We start from the raw sequence: 27,933 nt of genomic DNA, 5'->3' as shown, positions 1-27,933 counted from the left end.
GTCCGCAACACCTTGTGAGGATAAGCGGATCAGAAAATGGATGGACAGATGTATATAACTGGAGACTTCTTTTCTGCAATCGGTGTGTGTGTGTGTGTGTGTGTGTGTGTGTGTGTGTGTGTGTGTGTGTGTGTGTGTGTGGGTGTGTGTGTGTGGGTGTGTGTGTGTGTGAGTGTGCATGTGTGTGCATCAGTTTAATGATTCGCTATTGTAGCATCAGTGTTAGTCATTTAGGAGAAAATAGCTTTTGGATAGCTGTCCATTGTTGTCAGGTTTAACATATTTGAAATTCATTTAACTGTATTTGAATATGTTAAAATATGTGAACACACTAAATAAACAACATGAAGTTCACCGTTTTGTTTCAAAAAACAAAATAAAACAATTTCATCAGCTAATAGTCAGTCCTTGGTTGTTCCAGCCTGAGGAGTAATAAAAAGCCTTCCTGATGGAGCTTGCCTTAATTAATGTGTAAAAGGGTTGAGGTCATTGCTGGAATATTAATGAACATAATGATAAATTGAGAAGATTTACAAATGCATGATGAAGCCATTCCTATTCCCTGAACCCTTTGGCCCCGATCCATTCCATCTATTTTTAAGAAACAGAAGCGTCATATTCTGTACAGTGATTGACGATGGCAGCCTGCGCTACGGTCTGACACTGCACTGGTTCCAACATATTTCACAAGGCAGTGAGGTCAGTGGGCGGTGATTTGAGTTCACTTGGCAACAATATTGAAGAGAAATAACCATCAATGCTCGGTTATACCTCACTTTTGCTTTGTTTGCTTGTCACCTAACGTTCGCGCCAATTGTGCCTGACCATGAAATGTGTTAGGAGGAACAAAAGAAACGTCCGCACACCATTCTGCCGTTGCGTTTTCACGCGCCAAACACATGCTCAATCAGAGCTCTTTTCGGTTCCAGAAATCACCGTGTGCCAAGCGCAGGGCGGAAGCGACAGACTGATGACTGATTGGGCAAGAGCAGAGAAGGATGACAGGAGTAACAAGAGTAAATTCTTGTTGGTTTTATTAGCGTCATGGTGGTATGGTTGAAAAAGCAGGATTTTTCCATTTCTTAAGTGCCAATAGTGGAATTCCAGCCGCCGTTTATTGCTGCATATGAATTATTCAGATTGAGACATTATTCAGACAATGAGCAGAATGAGCTCGCGCCACTCACAGTCAACTCAATACTGGATATGTCTTGTACATGTAAAACTCCTTGTGCTGCTGACATACTCCCCGAAGGTGAACTGAAATAAATACATTGATTAAATTGTGTTTGTTCTGCATTCATGACAATGTATCTGGTCGTTCCGAATCCAGGCAAAATGACTGCAGACCAATTGTATTAACGTTTACGGATATGTGCTCAACCATTTATCTGCCCTGCTCGGAGAGCGACAGCAAGGACGTACAGAGAGGACACAGGCTTAGTTTTTATGACTGGCATAAGAGACAGCTTCTAGCAACCAGTCTGGCGCAAAATCAACAATTCATCTGCTTTTTCTTGAGCAGGAGCGGTCACATTCAATGAGCCAATTCCCGAGTTAAAAGCGGTTCTTGACGTCAAGTTTTAATGTTAGCATGTTAACGTTGGCCTGAACGTAAAGTACAGCCGAGGTTCGCCAAATAGTTTGCTCCACCACTGTTCCACCACTTCAATCATGAACCCAAAAATAATAAAAAAGAAGCATAACAATCAGTATATATTGATGACAAGTTGGTAGAAGAGAAAACAAGTTTTTTTTTTAACAATCCATCCATTTAAATGTGACATTTTATGAAAACGGAAACTGGTAACCTAATGATGATGCTGGAGAAAATGTCAGAGGATCTCCAGAGTGATTATGATGGATCCTTTGGGCTCCTTGAACATTTGTATAAAATCTCATAGCAATCCATCAAGGTGTTGTTGAGACACTCCAGTCTGGTGAAAAAGCAGGCAGCTATTTAGAGACAGTGCTTTGAGCTAAATCATATTTGAATAGCTGAAAAAAAAAAAAAAAAAAAAAGAACAGACAGAGAAGGATTAACAAATTTGTGAGTTAGACAGTCGGGAAAATGGGTTTTAACCTTGGAGCAGGGAATTCAATCAATCCTTATCTCGGCCTTCTATGACACAGAACTTCAACATATCTTTTCACAAACTGAATCACTTTGAAAACTCATTCAGTTAGATACAATTACTTGTAATCATGCGTATCATGTAAAACATGGCATCTGGGATCTTTCAGAATTTTTAACTTCATCGTGCTTTGTCAATAGTGTCTTTGTGATTCAAATGGTTGTTACCATGGTGATGGTAAATTTGAATTTTACCATGGCTAGAAAGTAAAGCACTCCTAACTCTGGTGTAGAATTTGAATCGAGTAATGGCGTAACAACAGTTTTAATACAGCAGTCTTGTTAACATATCCTAACCCCTTCAGCTCAACTCAACTCAACTGTATTTTTAGAGCACTTTAAAACAAGCACCGCTGTATACAAAGTGCTGTACATGGAGCAAAAATAATCACACAACAACAAACAATGAAACACTAAATTTATAATGAAGACTGTAAAAAACACAAAATCAGTCAAACCAAAAATCAAGTCTCATGCTGAGTCGAAAGCCAAAGAATAAAAATGAGTTTTAAGACAAGTTTTCAAGATGGACAGCGAGAGGGCTTGCCTAACATTCAGCGGTAGGTCATTCCAAAAGGAGGTAACAGCAATGGAAAAGGCTCTATCTCCTCTGAGCCTCCGCTTAGAGGAGATAGAGGTTACCTCTCATAGTGTCTGGTCCCCAGACCTGAGGCACCGGGCAGATGTGTAGGGGCGGAGGAGCTCAGAGAGGTAAGGTGGGGCGAGGCCATATGAAAATTTGAAAACAAATAATAGGATCTTAAAAAGAACTCTAGAATGTATAGGGAGCCAAGGAAGGGATGCCAGAGTAGGAGTTATGTACTCCCTCTTACCAGTACCAATCAAGAGGCGAGCAGCAGCATTCTGGACCAGCTGGAGATGCTTGATGGAGGATTTGCTGACTCCAGAGTAAAGTACATTCCAGTAATCCAGCCGAGATGTGACAAAGGCATAACTTACAGTTTCAAAGTGTTCTTGAGAAAGGAGAGGCTTTACTTTAGCAAGCTGCTTAAGATGAAAGAAGCTGGATTTAACAACAGCATCAATTTGCCGGTCCAATTTCAAATCACTGTCCAGTTCGAGACTGTTCGCTTAAGATAAGGAGCCAGGGGGCCCAAGTCCGCAGGATGCGATATATAAGGACCACTGGTAGTGCACATGATGGCAAAAAATTGCCCACAGCTACCAACTGAAACCTTGTCATTCTTTTCATTTGTAATATATTTAAAGATAAAGAGGAACCATGTATTTCACCAACCTTTTCGGTTCATTCTTTGTCATTACAAAGCACATTTATGTGGTACCTACTATATTACTTAAACCACCAATAACAATATGACCTCATACCCGGCACCTTCTCCTACAGTGCACCAAGCCTGAAGCAACAAGCACGCACAACAACCATTTCCTCATTCAATGAAAAGAAGAGGAAAAAAACGGAACTGCATTTGCATCATAAATCGATGTCAGGAGGCCTGTTTGATTGCACAGCCTTTCCTGACAATGTGTTATGATACCGTTCAACAAGTTCAACTGAGGAGACAGCAGTCAAGTCTGACATCAGACAGCATGACTGCTTGCAACATAACAAGCGTTAAGTTAGTCAATAAAGTTTTTATAATGGCAGATTATTGGTATTCTGTGTGGAAAACGTTTGCCCTTTGAGACTCCATTTTATATTGGTAGTCTCAATTGCAATTACAACATTTGTTTGTGGATAACCACAAGTTTCCCAACAAAGAAATGAAAAAAAAAATACATGCAATGCCATCATTATTAGACGCAGCCTGATGCTGAACGGTCAATCTAACACAGGGGTGTCAAACTCATTTCACATGGTGGGCCACATACGGCCTCGGTAGATGTCAAGTGGGCCGGACCATTAAAATGATACAATACTTTGCTATAAATAACCAAAACAATATGTCTTTCCTTTGTTTTGGTATAAAGAAGCACAAGAACATTAGGAAAATGTTGAAATTTAATGAACATATCTTTTACAAAACATTTCATGAAGCACCTTACATTTCCTTCGAAAAAATGTGCAATTTACTTTTATCATTCACATATATGCATTGCAACTGATCCCACTGATTGTACAAACTTTAACAAGTAATTGGTATTGAAGAATATAGTAATGCACTTTAAGATTAAACAAGATTCATAAAGAAAGCAAGTTTTAAAGCATTTACACGTGCATATAAAATCTAAATGTAATCCCTGCCTACACCTTACAAACTAAGGAGAGTGCTATTAAATGTGTAAATGTGAGAGTGCTATTGATAGCGTCTGCTGTCATGGGTCTGTCTCAGTGACAGACTGAGGCTGCTGTTGTCTTCTTCTCTGATCAAAACAGTGTCCCCTTGCGGATACTCAATGAATTGCACCTGATTAAAAATATTAATTCTGTGTCTTTAATGCATTTTTTTCACTTTTACATTATCCTGCGGGCCTGATTGAACCTACTTGCGGGCCGGTTCCGGCCCGCGGGCCGTATGTTTGACACCGATGCTTTACATAATCATCTCGCGGGCCGGATTAAACTCCTTTGCGGGCCGGATCCGGCCCGCGGGCCGTATGTTTGACACCCCTGATCTAACATATACGTAAAATGCAGCATCTACATTTATAGTATGGATATCATATCTTGCGGCAATATAGAAAAGACTCCCATGCAGATAACATGGCTCTAATTGTAGCGGAGAGAGTTTATAGTGAGCCTATTAGCTCCCAGGGTGGATCTGCAAAGCGAAAACAACCGAAGGAGGTTGTGCTCAAGTCATGCAGCTGTTCTATTACACAACAAGTACCCGGCACAGCAATTAATTAACTATTTGTCCTTTGTTTCCCCGACCCTGACAACTTCCCTCGACACTGCTGTACACAGCTGTCTGCAAGTAGCCAATACGTGTGTGTGTGCGTACGTGCGTGCGTGCGTGCGTGTGTGCAGATTAACGAGCATGTCTGTGTGTTAAATGGAATCTTGAATTTCGCATCCATACAAAACCTCAAACCACTTTAATCCTCACTTTCAAAATGGCTTCTGTCAACGAGGAGAAAACTGGTCATAGGAATCGTATGGTTGCAGCTGAGGGCAACATTCAGGAGCAGTGGGGCGGAAAATTAACTATTGAATATTAGGCACTGTAAAAAGGCTGCCGTATTCAAAGGGAGACAACAGGAATCGCTGCTCGGCTTTCGCAGGTCACCAAACGAGCAGGTCCTCGAAGATAAAGAACAATCTGTGTAATGTGGCCTGTTCAAATCATTCGGCCCACACTGAGGCTACTGCTGTCTTTGATGTTGCTTGGTTATTGGAGGGTGGAGTGCGTGGCCTTCACTTCAACTGTCTGTGCACCTACGTTTTGTCCAACTCTGATTAATTTGACCGCTACTGTACATTGGTGTTTAGAGACGACAGCTCATCACTTCATGTATAAAATCAAAGTAGAAGCCAAATTATCGCCGCCGCTCAATGTGCATGCTCTAATTTTATGCAAGCACTTTTCATGCTGAGAAACTCTTTCATCCAAATCTCATTGAGCTATTTTGGGTAGGAATCTGCATAAAGCTGCAACTATCATTTAATGGGTATTTCATACATCACATTATAATGAAAATAGGCGCGATCAAGCACATAAACCAGACGATCTCTGATCTCTGAACTGAGCTTCAAAGTGACTTAAACCTGATTGATACACACCAGTGGTGGCTGGTGGAGTTTTCACCAAGGAGGCTCTTAAATATTTAATAGATACACACACACACATACACACACACACACACACACACACACACACACACACACACACACGCACACACACACACACACGCACCCATGCACAGGACACAGGTTGGCATTCTATAAGGACTGACATAAGTAAGGTCCGTCAGTATGGACGGACCTTCTCAGTCCATCACTGACAGACTCACGTTTTGCTGAGACTGACAGAAGCACTCGCCTTCTGTGTTTGTTTTAGGGCTTCGAGCAAATGACGTTGTCCCATATTGTTTTTATTTAATCAATCACCATGCTGTGTGTGTGTGTGTGTGTGTGTGTGTGTGCGTGTGTGTGTGTGTGTGTGTGTGTGCGTGTGTGTGTGTGTGTGTGTGTGTGTGTGGGTTAGTGTGTTTCTTTTTAAAATGTATTTGGCTGTGTCTCCTTTGCTGCACCTACGTGTGACATAGGAAGTAGTATGCTCTTGACGCCGATTGGCTGACACTGACACAATGCCGCCCAAAAGAAAAAGTTAGCTTTCTTCTCCTTTTCCTTTCGGCTTTTCCCTTCAGGGGTCGCCACAGCGAATCAGTTGCCTCCATCTAACCCTGTTTTGTGCATCCTCTTCTCTCACACACGCTCCCTTCATGTCCTCTTTCATTACATCCATGAACCTCCTTTTTGGTCTTCCTCTCGGCCTCCTGCCTTCAAGACTGCAGTTCAAGACTCAGCATCCTTCTCCCAATATATTCACTCTCTCTCCTCTGGACATGTCCAAACCATCTCAGTCTGGCCTCTCTGACTTTCTCTCCAAAACCTCTAACATGAGTTGCCCCTCTAATGTACTCATTCCTGATCCTATCCAACCTGGTCACTCCCAAAGAGAACCTCAACATCTTCATCTCTGCGACCTCCAGCTCTGCCTCCTGTCTCTTCTTCAGGGGCACTGTCTCCAGTCCAAACAGCATGGCTGGTCTCACTGCAATTTTATACAGCTTTCCTTTCATCTGAGCTGAAACTCTTCTATCGCACATCACACCTGACACTTTTCTCCAGCCGTTCCAGCCTGCCTGTACGCGCTTCTTCATTTCATTTCCACACTCTCCATTGCCCTGGACAGTTGAAAGAAGAAGTTAGCATTCTAAAATGATTAAAAGAACGGACAGTGAAATTGATGTAAAAAATGCTTTAAAAATTTTTAATCATGAGCATAGGGAAAAAAGTATAGTTTTTAACCTGGATTTAAAAGCATTTCCTCTTGAGGCTGACTTAATTTCTCTCGGTAGCTTATTTGCATGCAGAGTAACAGCTAAATACTGCTTCCCCTTGGCTGCTTTGAACTCCGGGCTCCACTAATTCAACCAAGTGTGCAGATCTCAGTGCCCTACTGGATTTATCATTCGCAAGTATTCACGAGAAAAACCATTAAATGATTTATAGACCAGTAGGAGAATTTAAAAAATCTATCTTATAGCTGACTGGCAGTCATTGTAAAGCCATTACGACAGTGTTTTGATCTCTTTGTTCTAGTCAGAACTTGAGCTGCAGAATTCTGAATGAGCGGCAGCTGTTTGATGCTCTGCTGAGGGAATCCAGTAAGAAAACCGTTACAATAATCATGTCTTCTGGAGATAAAAGCACGGATAAGTTTCTCCTGGTCTGCTTGGAGCATTCATTCTAGATATGTTTTTCAGCTGGGAAAAGGCTGTTTTGGTGATTGATTTCATATGACTGCTAAAAATTAGATCGGAATGCCTCAACACAGCAAGGTTTGGGACTTGGTCTTTGCTTTAGTTAGCAGTAACTCCACAGGCCCTACTTTGGTCGGCTGGTACCTGTGCCTGGCCGTAACAATTTTTGTGCCAGTGCCAGTCTTGTTTCGCGTGTTTGGGGCCATGATGTTTCTGTCCAGGTGTTCCGGTGCATGGAGTTTTCTCTCCCCCAACTCATCGACAATTTGGTAACAGAAAGTCGCCTGTGCTCAGTGTAAAAATGGGCGCATGGTCATTTTCCTGCTGGGGCAATGGTCTAGTCCAGCGTGTTTGAGTTTTGGTAGATGAGCTATGATTCATTGGCCATTAATGTCGAGTCCCACGACGCATCTCACAATTTGGGGACAAAAAGTACACAAAATTTTAGACGAAGTAAGAGGAGATCTTTTTTTTTTTTTTTTTTCGTGCAGCAAAGGTATTGCGTGCTGTTGGGGTATTGGATCGAGAGGCAGGCAGAAAAACTCAGATGTACTGCATATGCTGGATGACAGCCGATTTCATTCATAAATATTATGCCAACATGAGACAGTGTAGAAATCAATTATTTTAACAAATTCTAATTATTATCATCTTAAAAATATTTTGATAGCACACACGTCACTATAGGGGACGGTGGGAGATGGTCACACATGGATGCACGATCAGGGTTGCAAGGCGGTTTTCAAATGCCCACGTCACATGTACAGCCGTCTACATCATCCATCGAGGGGAGATCTCGCAGTTTATCTGCCAATGTCATGCACAGACCCCAGCGAGTCTATTTTTGTTTCCGCCACGTCAAGCACGGCATACTCGGGTGTACAAATGAGTGATGCTGCACAATTGGCTGGGAAAAAGCTTGTCCCACAATGGCGCACAATGGTGCAAATGCCCAATTCTACCTGTGCAAAGTCTCCCTCCATTCACACAGAATGAAAATATGGGGGGTTGCCAGAACAGCAATCCTCTTTTCTTAATTGCCAGAAAACAATTAAATCAGTTCTGCTTCATCCAGTTGTTCATTTATTTTAGACAATGATATAACACAGTCATTCAGCTATTGGAGCATTTGGAGACGTTGATATATGTCATCTGTGTAGCCGTGATAACTGACACTGGAGTTATGAAGAATTTGACCCAAGGCTAGCATATACAGACCGAACAAAGGGGGTCCAAGGACTGACCCATGAGGGACCCCACATGTCATGGCCATTCAATCAGATTCAAAACCAATGGTCACAAAACAACAGCTTTCCTCCAAGTAGGACCTGCACCATTTCCATTAAATCCTACTGAAATTTTCTGACGTTTTTCTAAGATACTAACCAGAGGAGCATTAGAACTGAAGCGACACCGAAGACGGAGAAGTGTGCTCGCATGCCGGTTAAGCTCTGACAGGAGGATTTCAAATGCTGCTCCCACTGATTCATCATGCAATCCTCGGCTCCCTGCTCCCCCAAAACTGATGCTTCTCCACATCACAAGGAACAAGTCTTCACAAGTTCTGCTATCCTCTGCTGGACCGAAATTTGGCTCAGTGAACACATCCTGGATGCTGCGCTACATCTCCATCACTGAGCTATGGGGGGAAAACAAAAGGTGGTAGCATATGGTTCCACATCAGTGGAAAATGGCGTACTGATGTCACGGAACTCAACACAAATTGCAGCCCAGGCTAGTAGTCGTGGTTTTTGAACTGGAAGTCATTTTATTTATCGTGCAAGTTTTTATACTTTCCAGTGTTGACATTTCACCCCAAGCTAACTTAACAATGAACTTTCTCAATATCAGCAGCTTTAGTGTTGTCTGACCAATTTTTAATAAACTTAATTTCATTATACAGACACAAACTTAAATGTGCAACACCTGCAGTGAAAACAATGAGGTGAACCAATTATAAAAAGATGGAATGACAGGACTGTTTGGACTGCACAGATTGGAGTGTCTTTGAAAGAGTATCTGGAAGCTTGGATGAATACACGGAAATGGTGACATTTTTACTTCAGTATTTGTGAGGAGATGCGTGTCCCACCAAAGACGTTCCACACATTCAACAACAGTTCATGTTTCACTGCTAAACTTGGACAACTCCATCAGGCTAAAGATGATGCCTATCGGAATAGAGATAAAACTCTGTATATGTAGGACAGAAACCAGCCGGCAAAGGAAATTAACATTGCCAAGGGAAGCTATCCAGAAAAAAACAGTTTACTGCTGACAACTCTGCGTCAATGTAGAAAGGTCTGCAATCAATCACGAACTATAGGAGACCGCCCACCCGCCTGAGCAGAGAAAAATAAGAGGCTTCTTGTGGCTGCTGAGGAGGCACGGCCCAACGCGGTCCAAAACATGCCAATATAGACTTGTCCTGGAACAAATTAGACTAAAATGAAGATATGCCCATTTTTACGCCAAGTGTAGGGGCACTTGTCTGTGAAAATAAGGCCCTCCGAGTCCGTTGCTCAGTATAGCTCTGTATTGACCCCATACGTACTGGAACCATTGAAGAGATTGGATAGGAGGAAAAAAAAAATCACTCAACACAGGCCACACCACAGGAAAGTTTTTTAGAGCTGCTGGAAGATCGGGCCTTTGCTGATGTTGATCAGAAGTGAGGAAATGCTCAAATTCTGCCTGATTTTCAGTGTGTGTGTTATGGTCCACTATATTTTGTGGCCGTTTATTCTGGGGTTTTTTGTGTGTGTGTGTGTGTGTGTGTGTGTGTGTGTGTGTGTGTGTGTGTGTGTGTGTGTGTGTGTGTGTGTGTTGGGGTTAATCTTTGTATGTGTGCGTCTGCCACTGCTCCTTCCTGCTTGGCGTCCCTTGTCTCCAACTCAGCCGACCACTCATGCAGGGGCGAGTGACGTACGAGGTGAATAGTTTCAAGTGTGTCACCACCTGAAAAGATGAACTACCATTTTACAAAGTTGCTTCCAGTTAAAGGAGGCTGTACTGTTTTGTGTGTAGTCAGTACCTGGGGCTGGCTGTGTCGTCTTTTTGTGTTTGTCAGCACCGATCCTTCCAGTGTCTTTTGGTACCACTGTCTTTAGTTTGGCGCCATAGGCATCATCCATTCATTTGTTTCTCTACAATATTCATTCTTGTGTTTGGAAATTTTGCTATAACTAGTTTTGGCTCATTCACTTCACCAGAAATTCATCCATGTTGCACTAAGGTAGTGGGATTCGGGAGTGTTTACTCCAAAACCGTTGGGTTGTATTGTGTGTTCTGTTAAGTTGTTTTCACCCGTGTTAGTCGTCGTTTGTTTTTAGACAGCCCAATCCATGTCAACGCATCACATTTGCCTCCTCCCCAACTCCCACACTTATGTTAGACCCTTCCTCAGTTATCATGTGGAAGGGTCAGAACAGTGTGTAAATCCCACTTGAGATCTATCACAGAAAGCACTGATCCAATCTCGAAGGCAGAGTTCAGAGACTTACTTTGTTTCAATTACAGATCATTTGCAGCTTTGTTCCTGAACTCTACTACTCTACTCTATAGTAATGCACTCCTGCCGAAATGTGCTCGGAACTCCCAAAGTCGCAATGGTTTCAATTTGCTAAGTTCTAATAGGATTACAGGGAAATACTGATGGCTGCATTGCTTATTTATCACTGAAGGTTGAGATAATGGGAGGATCATGGTCTGAGCAGAGTGCATTCAAATGGAATATGGAATCTCCAATCTCTCAAAAAGAACTGCTCCAGTGATTCTATCATCAGTGTTTATTAAATTTTGAAGAAATTGCACATATTTAGACTACTTCAACATTGAACTGGGTTGTGTCTTTTGAGCATGGCACATTTTACATTTCAGCCATAGAGCTGCCTTGAACACTACCTTTCTATGTTTTTTATTCCTTCAGATGTTGTTTATGACTGTGCTCTTTGGAAAAAATATCGTGTGTGCGCACTGGACAAAAATGTAATGTGTTTCGAAATTGGAATAATTATTTTGCTCTGAATATATTATTGAAAATGTATGTTACTGGGTCAATTTGTCAATATGGTTTGCTTTGTAAGGCAGTAAGTACACATCATCGAAACAAACTTTCCACATTGCATTTTTTTCTGCTGCTGATGGAAACCAGGAGAAGCCACGGTTCTTTTTCTACAAAGTGATCTGTACTCCAACATAATATGATATGTTCCTTGTTCACTGCAACGCAGACAGCAAAGTTGCTTATGCAACCTTTCGGGGTGAGGAATCTACTTGGGCATCGCATACGCCCCCACACTTCCCTCAGGGTTGCAGATATACTGAAAGATGTAGGCACAGAGAACAAAACAAAAAAAAAAAGGCACAACAATTCACAGGAAAAGATTGTGAGCATGATTCAGTGTGGCAGCTGTGTCAACATAATGCAATTAGTTCAGGAAACCCTGCCAGTGCCAGCACTGATCTGAGGGCAGCAGCCGAGATAAGGATGTCACAAAGGTGTCTTGCATATCACCTCACTGGAGAGCGTTAGCGGAACGCCTCGCCTCATATATCTTGCTGTGTGCTGACCCAAAGGGTGGTCCGGAGAGGCTTATTTACAAACGTGCTTGTGCAGATAAAACAACGCTTACTCTCACCTGCAGCTCGGTGTGACTCAGCTATTGTCAAGGGGTATTTTTGAAAATGGATATGGGAGGTGCCCGGGCTTGAATGCTCAATGAGTAGATCTTGGGATCATTTACAACCAGTTGCCAGACATCCTCAGCGCCTGGCCCTCAGTGCAACCCCTCTCTCTGTCCCCTGATAGGTCGATTAATCATTCTGTCACTGATGTAGTGAACCAATCTGCATGTAAGACTGTGCAGGGGAAATGTGAGCAACGACGGGAACACTTCAGCACTCCAAACGATCCACATCCAGAGCCACAATGTGGAAAGAGTGAGCAATGAAAGTCCAAAGCAACTGCGACACTTTGGTGAATAATCTATCCATCCAGCCATTGTCTGATGCGCTTATTCTCAGGTATGCTGGAGCCTCACCCAGCAATCTTCGGGCAGTAGGCGGGCTTACCAGCCAATTGCAGGGCACTGATGGACGAACAGCCATTCATACAAACACACTAAAGGACAATTTCGGTGTTCAATTAATCTTCCGTGCAATGTTTTTGGAATGTGGGAAGAAACTGTAGTACCCACGCAGGCACAGGGAGAACTTGTAAACTCCATACAGCAAGGCCGGGTTGCCAGGATTCAAACCCTGGACATCTGTACTGTGAGGCAGATGTAGTCATCCACTGTTCCACTGGTGAATATTCCATCCATCATCCATCCATTTTCTGAGCCGCTTCAGGAACAATTTAGAGTGTTCAATCAGCCTGCCATGCATGTTCTTGGAATGTGGGAGGAAACTGGAGTACCTGGAGAAAACCCAAGCAGGCCCGGGGAGAACATGCAAACTCCACACAGGGAGGCCGGAGCTGGAATTGAACCCGGTACCTCTGCACTGTGAAGTCGACGTGCTAACCACCGGCCCATCGGGCCGCCGGGCCGCCGGGTGAATATTTCATTAATTAAAAAAGAAAACAGCGACAACATTGTCAGACTGTTATAACACTTTACAAGCTCACAGTTCAAGTATTTCCTTTTTTGATAATACTGTAAAGTTGATGGGAGGAAATATTTTTGGCCTTGAGCAGTTGCTAGGCAACCAGTAGAGATGAGAGGAAGATACCGGTTTTTCAACTTTTTGGACAGACAAATCAAAAACTGAACATGTTACTTCATGTAGGCCGGTTTTGTTGCAATTCTTATTTGGCTTCTTCATTTATAATGAGAATGTCAAACAATAAGACACAACTACATTTTGTGTGCAGTGGAAATCTCTCCCTGGAAACGTAGCTTTTGTTTTGAAAGTTCATGAGATGCGGCATGACATTTTTAAATGTTTATTCCATCCCGTTCACCTGCGATTCAAATTTCAAACTGGAGCAAAACTTTGCCACCCGTGAAACTAGTTGCAGAACCCGTACACTGCAAGACAGCTCAGTCACGTTCTGGTTGTTTGGCCTTCAAAGAAGTATTTTTAAACAAATATTTAATTACATCATCCAATTAATATGGAGGTGCTCGTCACAGACTGTTGCATTTCGGATCGATTGGGGAACTGACTCATACATGTTAAATTAATGGCTACGTTCTCACAAGATTATGCCTATTTCCTACCTTCGTGGGAATAAAATGCAGCCAAATATTATACTCCCCCTCAAAATCGTCCTTCAGAAACGGATTTTCCTTTGTACTCAAGTATTTTTGTGCTGGGATCCATGCTCCAGATCGAAAATATTCTCTATCTAGACACCTTTTTTTAAAAAATGTATTTGTTTTTTGTAAAGAGAAGTTCCAGCCTTGTTAACAGTCTCTGCTGTCAATACTCGAGCCCACAGATATGAATACGTAGATACCACACACCCTTTTTGAGATGCGCACCTATGGTGGAGCAAAGCGAAGAGCGTCAAAGTTGTCAGCGCATTTCAAGTGCGTGGACGGCAAGTAAAACAACGTTTTTAAATGCTATTTATTGAATGCTTCGGCATTTAAAATACAATAAGCCTCATAAAAATCAGGGGGGAAAATGACTACTTAAATGCAGTGTCGATGCAGTGTGAATGTCAACATCCCCAAAGAGGCTGCATAGGCATGTCAGTTTGCTGAGTGCTACAGTGCTACAGACACTCTGACACACTAACGCTCACATCTGAGAGTGCGTGTGTTCGTTGAGGCAAAGCGTACTCCCCTCCCATTAATTTCCCAACACAGCCTATGTAATAAAGAAATCAGTAGCTCCTGCTGTTTCCATCTGTACTTCCTGACGCAGTGGACCCTCCGTGTCCCCAGTCAGGGCGGCTAGAGCGCGCTCTGGCACTCCTTTTTGGGTGCACTCTGAATAACTGAATGTCATATTGGAGCAACGCTCTGTGTATCCAAATGGTCCGAGTGGAGCATTCTGCGCTCTGAGCATATTTCTGTATGCATCGTTAGTCTTTATTTCTATGCGCTTTGCATGTTGTCACGAGCATGAAGTAGAAATAAGTCCTGCATATGCCCCAAGTGCCTCCAAAGGCATATGTGGCTTTGTCCCGAAAAAGACTTGCTTTGGAAAATACTGTACTTTTCGCCATAGGGAACACACCTTTATTGAAAAACCGTCATCGGGTTAAGACATGTTTTTGTTCATTTACGGATGTTTACTTGTTCCTCTCCTGAGCTGTTTCAGTACACAACTACTGGCAAAGCTGTCATGGTTCTTGGTGAGCAGAGACAATTATGTTATTGTGGTGCAGAAGAAAAGGAGTCGTAGTAGGTGTATCACAGAACACTTTACTGAACATACTTCTCCAAACTACACGAGGCTCGGAGGATGAACAAGGAAGTAGCACGGAAGTCTGGAACACCAAACACCCACACACACACACACACACACACACGCACGCACGCACGCACGCACGCACGCACGCACACACACACACACACCATTTCAAGAAAAAGAAAATCCATGTTCTTCTCAAGATATTACCATACTGTTTGATTACCAGTTTGTCTCTGATATTTCTTTACACCTTCATGTTCATTCACTGTGTATTATTATTTGGAAATGTTTGCCCTCACCCAAACAGTTTCTATCATCCAGTTCCCAAATTGGCTTTTTTTTTTTTTAAACTAAGTCTTTCATGAGACAAATAGTCAGGCATGTCTGGTTAGTGTTGTGAGGTGCCTGACTATTTCTTCCGTGTGAATCTGAGAAAAATAGCTCAGCAAACGTCAACTCTGATGACAAAATTTGATTTTTGGATTTTTATTTATTTTTTCTTGAAACTGCCGACATTGCACAGTCAGGATGCTGGTGACACATCTGACAACATCAAAATGCCTTGCCAGCTAACCCTCACAGAGGTTGGAGCATAAACAGCAAATGACATCTGGACATGTGATTCCATGAGGGCTCAAACATCACAACAATCCAGAGAATCTAGAATAATTTACCAAGCGCTTCTTTTCTTTGTTATTCATGGAGTAGGCCAAGCATTTGGGCTCCAGCTGTCCTCTCAACGGGAGTCAATTGAAACCAGAAATAAGATTGGTGAACTTCATAGCATCCTCATTTTTCTGGGTTTGCATGAGAGACTCGGAGAGTATTTGTCTGTGTGAGAGCCACAGGATGCGGCAGCCTGCGGTTCACACTTAATGAGCCTGCCTGAATGTTTTACAGGCAGAAAGCTTAGCATCAAACGGCCCTCCGCTCCTTGCCACTGCAGAGGTAAACATCTGCTGTATACACCGAAAATATGATGTTCTGCGCGATTCTTTACTATCGCGTTAGAAAGTTGAGTGAAAATGTGACCACTTACGATATTGACCGCCTCCGATCATTTGCACACGAGAGACTCTGGGGACAGACCAAATGTAGGGTATACTGTATTTAAAAATGTTATGTCAAAACGAAACTCAGTTACGGTACTGTCCTTGAAGAGACTGTGAAAACTGTGAACCCCTATTTGCTTTCCAACCGCACACATTCCAACCCCCCAGGCTCTCAGTAACACTACATAGTTATTTATAGCAACTGAGATTAACGTAGCAACGAATTTGAATATAATTCACTCAAATCTCTTCTAATGACTGGCCTAATGTGGAATTACAAGCAGCCCAAGATAGGCTTTGTCCTTGGTCCTGTCACCTCAGTGCTGCCAATGTTATATGTCCCATGAGAAACGGTGGGGGAAAAAAGAGCATCCTGCAGCACTTTATGAAATCCTACCTGTCATTCTCCCCTCTTCTGTCAGCCTCCTGACTACTTACAAGAGTAATAGCACATTCCCCGCTGTGTGTTTTGCTACATAACGGCAAAATACAGGAGAGATGAATTATTTTCCTGTCAGTTCTTTTGGCTCCACTAGTGTTGTTTCTCACTGATCAAAGCAATTTAGTGAGCTGCCATAATTCTCTTGGTGTCAAGAAAAGCATCTCTCAGCAGGACACACTCGTGGACACTCTTCGGGAAAGAGGCATGTCATCCGTCAAGTGTGCTAAACAAGATTGGGACCCCCATCTCCTATCACTTTTCTTGAGTAAAGTTCCCGTCACATGCACGGGCAAAAAACGGCTCCAACAAAGTAGGAAATGCAAAGATGAAGCCTATCATCCCTCAACAAGCAGTAAAGTGTTCAAGCACATGCTGAGAAGAGAGTTAAAACACACCCTTACCAGCAATGCTGTGATTCCGTAATACTGTTCCCCACAACCGGCTACCCCATTCACCAAAGAGGCACTTGGGGTTAATGATAAAATGCCTTATAAATGTCCCCGGACCGCTCTTCCATCAGTACCAGCAACTGCAGTCCTCTATGCACTGTTTCCACTGCAACGCTACTTGTTCCCCCACCCACGCAGTCTTCCGACTACCCCCACCTCTGTTTCTTTCAGTCCCCTCCTTCTTTCCATCTCTTTCATGGATCCCCTAGCCCCACCCCTCCTCTCCAACACACCTCCCTTCCCCGCACTCTCTTTCCATCCCTCCCTCCAGTCTAGTGCTCGGTACTCAGCTGATTTGCGATGCTGCTCACAAGGTGCTGTATGCAGCACTCTGCGTACCAGTCCAATGCATGCGGGCAACCCAGATGCATCCGCATGCACTATGGACAGAGTGGTCGATGTCATCACTGTTCTGACAGCTAATGGGGTTATACCAGTTTAAAAAAACGATCGGTTGCAAAGCAGTTCAAACAAATGACACACTGAAGATGAGACCTGGAGATAATAGGATGAAGATGATAGGAAGACGGTCATTTGCTGACTGCTTAGCACAGCATCCGTCGGCTCCATGCTGCCTTTATACATTTATCGTGGAATATGTGTTTGGACACGCACCACTCCCACTGTGATCAGAGTTTCAGCGTTTGAACTCACAATCACAGCACAAATATAAGCAGGGTAAATGGTGCATATAAAAACTGTTTTTATGTGGAGGGTTTCAAATGACAGGCTCGTATCACAGTAATTTGCTCTTTTACTCATGAAAAGAAACGGCCTTAGAATCTGACTTTTAAGCTTGAAAATCCGAAAATCGTGAAGCTCAACTTGCGCCATTACCAAAAGGCCACTCAAAAAGCCGCTCGATTAAACTCTTTTTTTCTTCCTACTACGTAGGACAGGACATGTGACCGTATAAATCTGCTGGTTTAATGACAGGACGTGACACACTCATTAGCTTAACACCAATGCTGAGCCAGACACTTTGGAGCCCTTTGGGTGGAACAGTGTGTCACCAAGAATTATCATTGTCCCTTAAGTGAATCTCCTTGCTTATTGGCCAGGAATGGGCACTTGGACCAGAAATCAATAAAATCGCAATCACTTAGAATGAAAAAGCAGTGAGACACAGTGAGGTAGAGTTTTGTAATTTCCAAACATAAAACTGCAAATGGAGGAACCTAATTTGTATCTTGTTCAAAGGCCATACTGCATTTCTCACAGCAGGAGACAGTTATGAATGAGATATTTCTGTTTGATTAAAAAGGTTGGATGAAGCTTTATGTTATTACAGAAAAAACTAAAATCATTTGCTCATGGGCGGTATCTCCCTCAAACTTAGGTCCTCTACCAGAGGCCTGAGAGCTTGAGGGTTCTGCACCGGATCTACGCTGTTCCCAGTATTGCACTCTTTTGCATGGAGACATCAAATGTTGTTCCTGATATCAGATGGAGCCATCCACCCAGCTTGGGGGTTAATGCCCCCAGTCTCTCAAGCACGACTGACACCACTGTTGCCTACATCTTTTCTCTACTCCAATTGAGATGCTGTGGTGTGACCCAAAACGGGCAGTTCATGCTTGAAAAGCCTCCAATATGGTGGAGTTGAAGCAATTCTATGAAGAAGAGTGGGGAAACATTCCTCCACAGAGATGTGAAAGACTCACCAACAATTATTGTAAATGCTTGATTTCAGTTATTGCTGCCAAGGGTGGCACAATCCATTTTTTTTAATTTCTGGGGCCAGTTTTTTTTTCAGTTTGGGACAGGCTGATTTGATTATTATTATTATTTTTTTTTGTGCCTTAAAAAATTGATTGACATTTACAAAGTGCATTTTTTAATTGGATTGGGTTGTCTCTGTGTGATATTAAAATTGGTTTGATGAAATGAAACCTCTGCGTGTGATAAATATGCAAAGAAGACAGAAATCAAGAAGGGTGCAAATACCTTTTCACGGCAGTGTACACCTTTTGTTTACATCGAAAAGGTATTTGAATTCACTTTGTGAAAAATGGGAGCAAAAACAATCGTGCAGCGTGTACTTTTTTTGTTCGGAATGATAGCTAGTAAATCAGTTGTTTGAGTTTGTGTAATTGCCTGTACATAGCAAAAGATTTTACACTTTTATAGCCTGAACACTAGTAGGTAGGTCTGTGCAGGAAAGATGATATTGATCCAAGCAACATTCAGGGCATGCTGGGTAAACCCAAGTGGATTTGCAGCAGGACATTTCCCAGGAGACATAACCCTAACTCATAGACTGACAGTAACACTGTTCTGGTATGTCATGACCAGTATGAAGATTCTCACTATAGATCTGTATCACCGGTTTTGTCTGCTACAGAAAGCAAATAATCTTATAATCACGAGTGTAATCTTATTGTGAGAGCAGTAAGAGAAACACACGGCGAAATAAGCGGCCCAAGCCTCCAAAGGTTCAGAGCAAGATAGAATACATATTTTATACGGCATATACTGTATGTCGCGAAGACGAATCACGTGGAACTCACATTAAATGGGAGCTACTGTAATGCCGTGACATTTGCCGCTGTCCCAAACATAACATGCAATATCATATGCTTCACCCGTGATGTGTTTTTACAGGCTGAAAGGGTGCCTATGTCGCATAAACCTTCAAAACAGAAATTGAAAATAGAATCGAGTAGGAGGACTGGCAGGGCAAATAGATTATTTGCGTTGCGATAAAATGCACGGAGCAGACATGCCCAGACGGACGGAGGAGTGAATCTACTGTTATCGACTCAACTCTTAAGACTGATTCTCCAAATATGAAGCAGCGGAGCATTGTTGCAGCTGCAAATCTTCTGCGAATGCTATACTTGGGCATGTGAGCCAGATATCAATAGTGGATTAGATGTGGCTCTCTGCATCTGCTGGTGCTAAAGATGCGAGAAGCTGCAACAATGCAGTCAGTACTTTGTTTGGTTGTGATGGCCCATTTTTTTATGTGGCATAGTGAGTGGAAAACCTCTCTGCTACGAAATTTTGTTTCCACAATGTACTTCCTCAATGTAGGTATGCTTAATATGGAAACAGAAATCTACCCAGAACTGAATGATGTTTTCTACTACTAAAACAGAAAATAAAGGCAAACACTCTCCGAAGCACAGACCGATGTGTACAACTTATGTAAAATGGTCATCGTTTCTGTCCAATATTTTTTTGTCTTTATTTCAACACGTGCTGTCATTGGTTTCGTAGCCGCCAGTCGTTTGTGGGTCGTCCCATCAAATTTCAGCTTCTGTGTTGCCATGTAAACACATTTGCCCAAGGCCTTCAGAAATCCTGTGTGCTAGTATTGACTACACAAACACACACACCGATAAAATGACGAGTTCTTTTTTTAACCGATCAGATTTCAGATTCAACACTTTGAATCATTCATTTTTCAGTACTCGGATTTTGTAATTCTCAGGGTAGTTCGGTTTCCTCCCACATTCCAAAAACACACATGGCAAGTTAATGGAACGCTCTATATTTTCCCTCGGTGTGATTGTGAGCGCGAATGTTTGTTCGTCTATGTGTGCCCTGCGATTGGCTCGCAACCGGTTCAGGGTGTCCCCCTGCCTACTGCCCGAAGACAGCTGCAGTAGGCTCCAGCCCGCCTGTGGCCCTTGAGAGGATAAGCGGTTTAGAAAATGGATGGATGATTTCTTATTGAGCTAAATAGTCAGCTACATTCATGCCTCTGATTGAGTCCTTTGAATATGCCCACCAAAGATTGATTTCCAGGGGAGGACAATGTCGGACATGATTGAAATTCATTTTTAAGGCCCACTTGTCAAGAAAAAAAAATGAACATTCGACCATCACCATTTCTGACTGGCTTGTTTCAACCTGGAAAAGGAGATATGTACATACATATACAGCATGTACCGTATGAGTGCTACAGCTGGTTTCCACAGAGCGTGAGTATGATGTATTTTATTTCAATGGTTTATATTTTTCTCATGTTACTGGATAAATATCGATTGTGAAATGCTCTCTTGCAGTGAACAGGTTTGGAGTTGTTTGGAGTTGATATGTCGGATGAAGCCCCCTCGCTGCCCACCTTTAAAACTCGTCGCAAAACTCATTTGTATTCGATGGCATTTGACACGGCATGACTCAGACTTGATCTTAGTCTACTGTTTGGTGCTTTCTACTGTCTCGGTTATTAACTTGTTGTTTTATTGTTGTATATCTGATATTTGCTCTATGTACAGCACTTTGTATACAGCGATGGTTGTTTTAAAGTGCTCTATAAATACAGTTGAGTTGCGATAAATGTTTTTCTTGCATTAGTAATAATGGTATTCATCCTCAAATATGTGAAATGCCTCTGTCTCTTCTTTAATGTCATGCATCGTAATATTGCAATGTTTGTACTTTATTTTATGACCTGATAGTGTTGGATTAGGTCACTTAAGGCTCAAGTCCAAAACTCACTGCCTTTCACTGTTCCAAAGATGAGTGTTTACGTCTCTACTTTTTCATCTGGTCCTCATTTCTTGAACGTGACATTCATTCTTAGTCTGTAATGAAATACATTTTAGCTTAACTTTCATGATTTTAAATTATCTTCACAAACCAGACGTGGGCATGATAGGAATAATAACAATAATAATAATAATAATAATAATAATAATACATATTTATTTAACTGGGACAATGCCATCAAACATACCTGTAGCTTGCTGCTGATCTGATGCATATGGAGGTTATAGCTAATGCTAATTCTCAACTCCAATCCCGGTCGGGCTCTTCAATCCAGACTGACGGAAGGTCCGTGAGTCTGTCACAGAAAGATGCCCATTTTGCTGACGATTGACGAATGACGGGAAACTAAAATGAAAAACAGACTAAACACTGACGGAAGTGGGTTTTCATCTGTCAGTGCAATCTTCACAAATCAAGTACCGACGGACCTCCTTCATAAGGAGAACTGCATTGACTATATATGAAGCAGATAAGTCACTTCACTTTCTTGTCACAACCAACATTTTTGTTTGAGTCTAAAATGTTATGTATGTGTATGAATTTGGATATAAACCTTTATGGTTGTGCAACTATAAGTCTTGGTGTCATTATTTTAAGACAGTCTCGTGTGTTTGTGTGCGAGGATGAATTGAACATGAGCAGGGCTGCTTCCATTGACTATACCTGTATCAGGAAACCCTTTGCGCTTCCTGTACAGTGGGTGACGGTATGCACCAAAGAGCTGGAATCAGCCAATGAACCAAGAAGAAGTAGGAGAAGCAGACGACAAGCATTTAAAGACACAAGTAGATGTGCAAGCTACTTGGAATGAATTTTACCCTTGACCACAATGCGAAACTGGATTCTAGTTATGGTAAGCCATCTTAAATGAAAACGTTTAGGTGTTTTAGAATTTCAAACAGCTGCAGGCATCCACAAGTTCAAAAGACTGGCAAATAAGTGTATGTGAAATGTATGTGTGTTTTGTCTGTGTTTGGGTAGCCACTGTATGATGTGGATGCACTGATAGATAGTGCACTTCATTTACCACTTTAATCGCAAATAACATTGGATTTTTTTTTTTTGTCTGGTGGATTATGACATGTTTTTTTGGGGTTGGGGGGGAGGAGGGGTGGAGAGACTGACTGGAGGACTGGTGGAATTTACTGACGGCAGTGGATGACAGAAGCATGGTTAAAATAATATGATTGACTGACAGACTGCCGATTACAGTTTGGTTCTGCTTGAAAAAATCTTAGACTGATGATGATGATGGACTGGCAAAATTTTGTAAAATGTCCCCTTCCGCTTTATTCAATTATTCAATTACCTATTGTGATTTTTTTAAGGGGGGTGGAGTCATTCAAAATTCTAGCAACCCAAAGATGCAATAGCCTTCTCAAAGAAATTATGTTTGAGCTCAGAGGGTCTACTGTCCAGTGGTACCTTGACTTACACGTTTAATTGGTTATGTGATCAAGCCCATAACTTTTTTTTAGATTTCAAATCGATATTCCTGATTAAAATAATTTGAAATTAATTGGTTTCAAGCCCACAAACAACAACACACTTTTTTTTCTTTCGATGATGTGTTTTTAATGAAGAAAAGTAGTGCTGCATTGTATAACAATGTTGGGACTTGCAGTGTGACAGCAACAACAGCTGTCGTGTTGTATTCGTGCCTTTAAGGAGCGTTGCCTACTGAGTGATGTGCTTTTATGCATCATGTGAACTGCTGGATGGGAGTTTTGGCCTACTGTAGCTCTTTGCTAGTTTTCACATTTTGTATTTGTGCCTTTGATATTTTGGACTGTTCAATAAACGTCTGAAAGTGCATCGATGACTACAGTATTGCCCTACTTTTTTTTTTTTTTAACCTCACTTGAGCAGGAGTGTATTACAGCCGGCTCATTCCTAAAATTTGGCTCATTTAAAAAAAAAAAAAAGATTTCAACCAAGCTACGGCTCATAACTTGAAAAGCTCCTAAATTGGGGTACTGGTATGTCATTTAAATTCAGTATTTCATTTAAATTCTGACATGGTACCTTTTCCCAACCTGCAGAAGAGGTTGAATGAATTACGCACCCCTACAGTATAGACAGAAACAGGTCCCAAATCTCGAATGTGCTCAATATTCAAACCAAGAGTACCCTAAGGCATGCAAACTCATTCACTAGAAGAAGCCATGATCAATGTAAACACGAAGAAAAAGGCACAGTGGGCTGAAATATGGTGATCGACTTTCGTAGTTGTGCTAATATAAGAGCCGAGTCCATCCTTCTTGGCACGGCGACTGTCTGCGGGGGTTTATTGGCTTGTACTTGCCCAATTCCATCACTCATGTAAATGACTTTGATTAATCGTCCGAGTGCTCGAATGTGCAGGTGATGCAAGCAACATGCACACAAAAAGCCAATTTTACAGCAAATATGACTTGTTCACACTGCTGTTGTATCTCCATCATCCCTGTGCCTGTCATGTTCACGACCAACTGCTGCCAGGGATGGACTGAAACGAAAAAATCGGCCCGGCACTTTTGGTTGAGACCAGCCCATCATTTGTGATTTATGTATGTGTTACCTGAAGGACAGTATTTTTCGATGATGCTGGCCTGGCTGGTTGGACTTGACAGTTATAGTTACATTTTATAAAGTGATCAATTAAAACTCTTGAGCAATGGCTTAGTATCACTATTATTCAGTAATATTAATTGATTGCCATTGCTGATGTCAGGTAATAGAAACTTGCTGATGTTATGTAACGGAAACCAGCTAACGTTAACTTCATAGCCTCAGAGTCCCCGTCTTACTCAAATCTTACAACCTGCTAACACTTTCCCACTCACTCTGTCCTGCGCTTTCAAAAGCCCGCATTGTCTGTGGGTGTTCCTCTACCTGCCCGCTGCTGCCTCAAGCCTTCGGCTGTCCATCCGGCAGTTGCTGCAGGTAGAGCCTTGCCGTCACAACAGTGCAGTCCATCTTGCGAATGTATCTGTGATTTTTGCTCATTTTGCAGCATCTCAAATAAGATTCTTCAATTTCTTTGCACTCTTTCTCAACTTTGGTTTGTCTTTTACAACATACATTCGATACACGCTCTGATTGTGAAACGAACACCAGGAGTGACACCGTAAATATTCTATATCCTGACTGGTTCAGTGTACCGTTTATGCTGAAGTTGAGCCGGTGGATCACCCGCTCTAAAGGTAGAGGTTCAGCAGGTTTTGTCGGCTACTACAGTATATGTTGACTGCTTCAGTGTACTGTCTATACTGTAAACGTATTAATGTGCCAGGCTCTCTAAATTCTAGGTCGGTATCTTGGGGATAAAAGAAAGGAGAACAAAAATAAATCAATAGCACCGCATCAGCCCAAAAAGATGGCAGCCAAGCGGGCATTCGCCTGCAGTGCCTGATAGCCAGTCCAGCCCTGACTGCCGCTGTCTCCTTTCTGCCACATGGAACATTTTTGCCCCGAAAAGAAGTATTGATTATCATCCCAACATTGTTGTCAAATTATTACATTGGTTTTAGAAAGTACAAAGAAGTACACTTCAGATTTGATTTGGGTATAAAAACGGATTGTCATAAGCAGATAACTTAATAAAAAAAATTGGTAAAACTGTCTTATAAATCTGTTTAGGGCACAGTTTCCCCCGTGGCATATATGACAACAGCAGATTAGGAAATTAGATTGCATCCGTGCATAGGAAGACGGAGTATGGGAAGAGGGTCAAATGCTGTCATGGGAGACCACTGCTCACTTCCGTCTGTGAGTCAGCCCCGTACACTCAAGGGCATCGCAAATGAATCTGTTGGATGTATAAATAGATACTTCACAAGAAAAGAATGTCGAGAGAGGGGAAAAAAAGTCAATAGAATCCCTTTTTATTGAGGCACCTTCAGTGTGTTACCATGGTGTATGTTTGTTGAAAAGAAAACACACAACCGTGGTGAGTTAGCCACCCGGGCCATGCTTTTAGTGGACACTCAGTGAAGCCAGAAAGGCGGGCCAGGTCTTCGCAATGACCAAGATGAATGATATCCTTTCCGCAGAGGATGGAGGCTTGTAACAATGCGCAGTGATGTGTGCCCTCATAAAGAGGACGGTCACAGCAATGACACTGGACTGCAATGATGAAGTGGAGAATGTCCCGTTCCTCCCCCCACAATACTTCTCTCGCAACCTTTAAATTCGCATGCCTCACAGTGTTGTCAAAGAGTGTGCCACACAGAGGTTCCACGTGGTCGGGCACACAAGGATCTGTGCTAGTGGGACACTTACAGCCAAATGTTGAATCTTGAAGGAGTAGCTGGAGGTCACAGTGGAAAAAGCTGCCAGTCTGATATCCTGCAAAGGAAAGACTGTGTGAACTCAAACAAGCACATTCACGTTGAATTAAAACGAGCAGTTTTATGTTAAAATTTACATACAGTATACGCATGCATAGATATCACTCAAATGTCTTTCAATTTACTGCTGAAGTAATCCAAATGTCCAAAAAAAAAGGGGGGCTAAATATTGGTTTCTGCTCTGTCACCCTCGAAAAAACAAAGCCATGGATCACAAAGCTACAAGGGCAAGTAAGTTAGTGCTGACTGCGATCAATTCCAGTGCTTTCCGCAGTTAGTCAATTGATTTCATGTTAATGCAATCTTATCGAGTTCAGTGGACCTCGCATATCCACAATTTGGCATTTGCGAATTCACTTTTTCACAGAATTTGCTTGAACACATTACATTCTTCTCAGACGATAAAAAGTGGTAAAGCGCTGGTCGATCAAAAGCCTCTAATTGACACAATAAACGGTTACTGCAGGTTATAATAACACCCTCAAAAAAAACATCAAACTCATTTTTCGCCGAAAGAACACACACACACACGCACACACACACACACACACACACACACACACACACACACACGACACACACACACATTAGTTGCACTCGCTGCTCAGCCCCCAACTCACTCTTCCAATCACAAAGCTAACAGCGGCAGGTCAATTTATAATTGGATGTGCACGACAGTCAGAGAAGAGGTAAGATGGTGGCACCCATTTTGGCTACAGAGTTGTTTTGCCTTACAGTACGTTAGCTTTGCCAAAGTACGACTAAACATGGCTTCAAAATCAGCGGAATCCGTAACAACTGCTGCATGGGAACATCGTTTAACATATCTACAACTGCAAATTTGTGTTGACACTGCATGGTCCCAGCAGTCTTTACAGCGCTAACCATTTCACACAACCTCAGACTGTTACGTTGGTTGGACCACCGGTTAGCGCGTCGGCCTCTCGGTGCAGAGGTCATGGTTAAATACCGGCTCCGGCCTCCCTGTGTGGAGTTTGCATGTTTTCCCCGTGCCTGCATGGGTTTTCTCCGGGTACTCCGGTTTCCTCCCACATTCCAAGAACATGCACGGCAAGCTGATTGAACACTCTAAATTGTCCCTCGGTGTGACTGTGACTGCGAATGGTTGTATGTCTGTGTGTGCCCTGCGATTGGCTGGCAACCGGTTCAGGGTGTCTCCAGCCTACTACCCGAAGACAGCTGGGATAGGCTCCAGCACGCCCCGCGACCCTTGTGAGGATAAGCAGATCAGAAAATGGATGGATGGATATTTCAACTAGAGGTGATATCCTCTCCTCCTTCAGGATTACCAGGAAGAATATCCCCAAAATGTTGCATAGAAAAGAAAGTGTTAACATTAATGACAGAGGGGCATTTGCTGTATCTTGTAAACATATTGTATTTTAAACTGCACGAGTGTGAGTTTTGTTCATATTTCATCAAGTGTAGCTCACCAGACCACTATATCACACGTCATGTCTTGTAAGATGCCAACAACATGATGTCAAAGTGACCAGAGGCTATCTACAGTGTTCTTAAATGTGATTGCTTGTAACCGTTGGCTGCCAGGAGAGGAAATAATGTTTTATGATGAGCCCCATTCAACTGTTCCTCTGCAGAACCTTGGCCCTATTTTTTATGTCGGTAAACCGTCAATTTCATGACTCACTGGGCTTAATTGCTTCATTGTAATTGTCACTTGAAATACATCCAAGGCGGGAGATAAGTAAGTTCAATTTGTGCATGCCAAGACAAAGCATCAGTTTGCACGATTGAAAACAACCAACTGCCTGAAAAATGTTTATCTGTTTCATCTGCTGTGTTTCTTTGTCTGATACCAAAGGGTGTCACAGATGCAGTGGTCGCAAAAACAAAACAAAAAACAATGAAGAAAATGTCCAACTCCGGGAAAGCATTAAAGTATGGAAAAAAATGTTGCACTGATACCTTTTTTTAAGTAGACATATAGTCTAATTAGAAAATATACTTGGATTCAGATGATTTTATTTTGTGCAGCCACTTGACAAAATAAAATTGAGTAGATTCAACCCACATTTCTTTGAGGGTAGGCCTATAGCATACACTGTAGCTATGACAGAAAAAAGAAGGCGGAGCTGACAAAACCAAGTAAAGTCACTTATGACATCATGAAAATCATACCAAACCTAGCAACTGCTGTAATACTGTCATGTTCTGCTCTGCTTAGTTTTCGTTTTGTTTTCAGCACTAGCTGAAGTGTTGGGCGTGA

At 42.3% G+C, this 27,933-nt stretch overlaps 1 protein-coding gene across 6 annotated transcripts in view; it reads right to left on the bottom strand.

The window, feature by feature from the left end:
• LOC109514993 (synaptotagmin-2-like) overlaps positions 1-27,933 on the bottom strand; it is a 62,963-nt gene that overhangs the window by 9,642 nt on the left and 25,388 nt on the right. For 4 of the 6 annotated variants that reach the window (XM_019868494.1, XM_019868495.1, XM_019868500.1 and 1 more), the window contains one exon: positions 25,618-25,683. The exons of 1 other annotated variant lie outside the window; for it this stretch is intronic. The gene's annotated coding sequence lies outside the window, so the exon portion shown is untranslated. Of the gene's footprint in view, positions 1-16,806; positions 16,994-25,617; positions 25,684-27,933 lie in introns of those variants that run through there. One more of the 6 variants, XM_019868499.1, reaches the window with a different exon arrangement.

The sequence above is a fragment of the Hippocampus comes genome, unplaced genomic scaffold, assembly GCF_001891065.2.
Source record: "Hippocampus comes isolate QL1 unplaced genomic scaffold, H_comes_QL1_v1.1 scaffold41, whole genome shotgun sequence".
Taxonomy (NCBI): domain Eukaryota; kingdom Metazoa; phylum Chordata; class Actinopteri; order Syngnathiformes; family Syngnathidae; genus Hippocampus; species Hippocampus comes.
The sequence above is the reverse complement of the archived record's forward strand: the minus strand, read 5'-3'. Positions and strand labels throughout refer to the sequence as shown.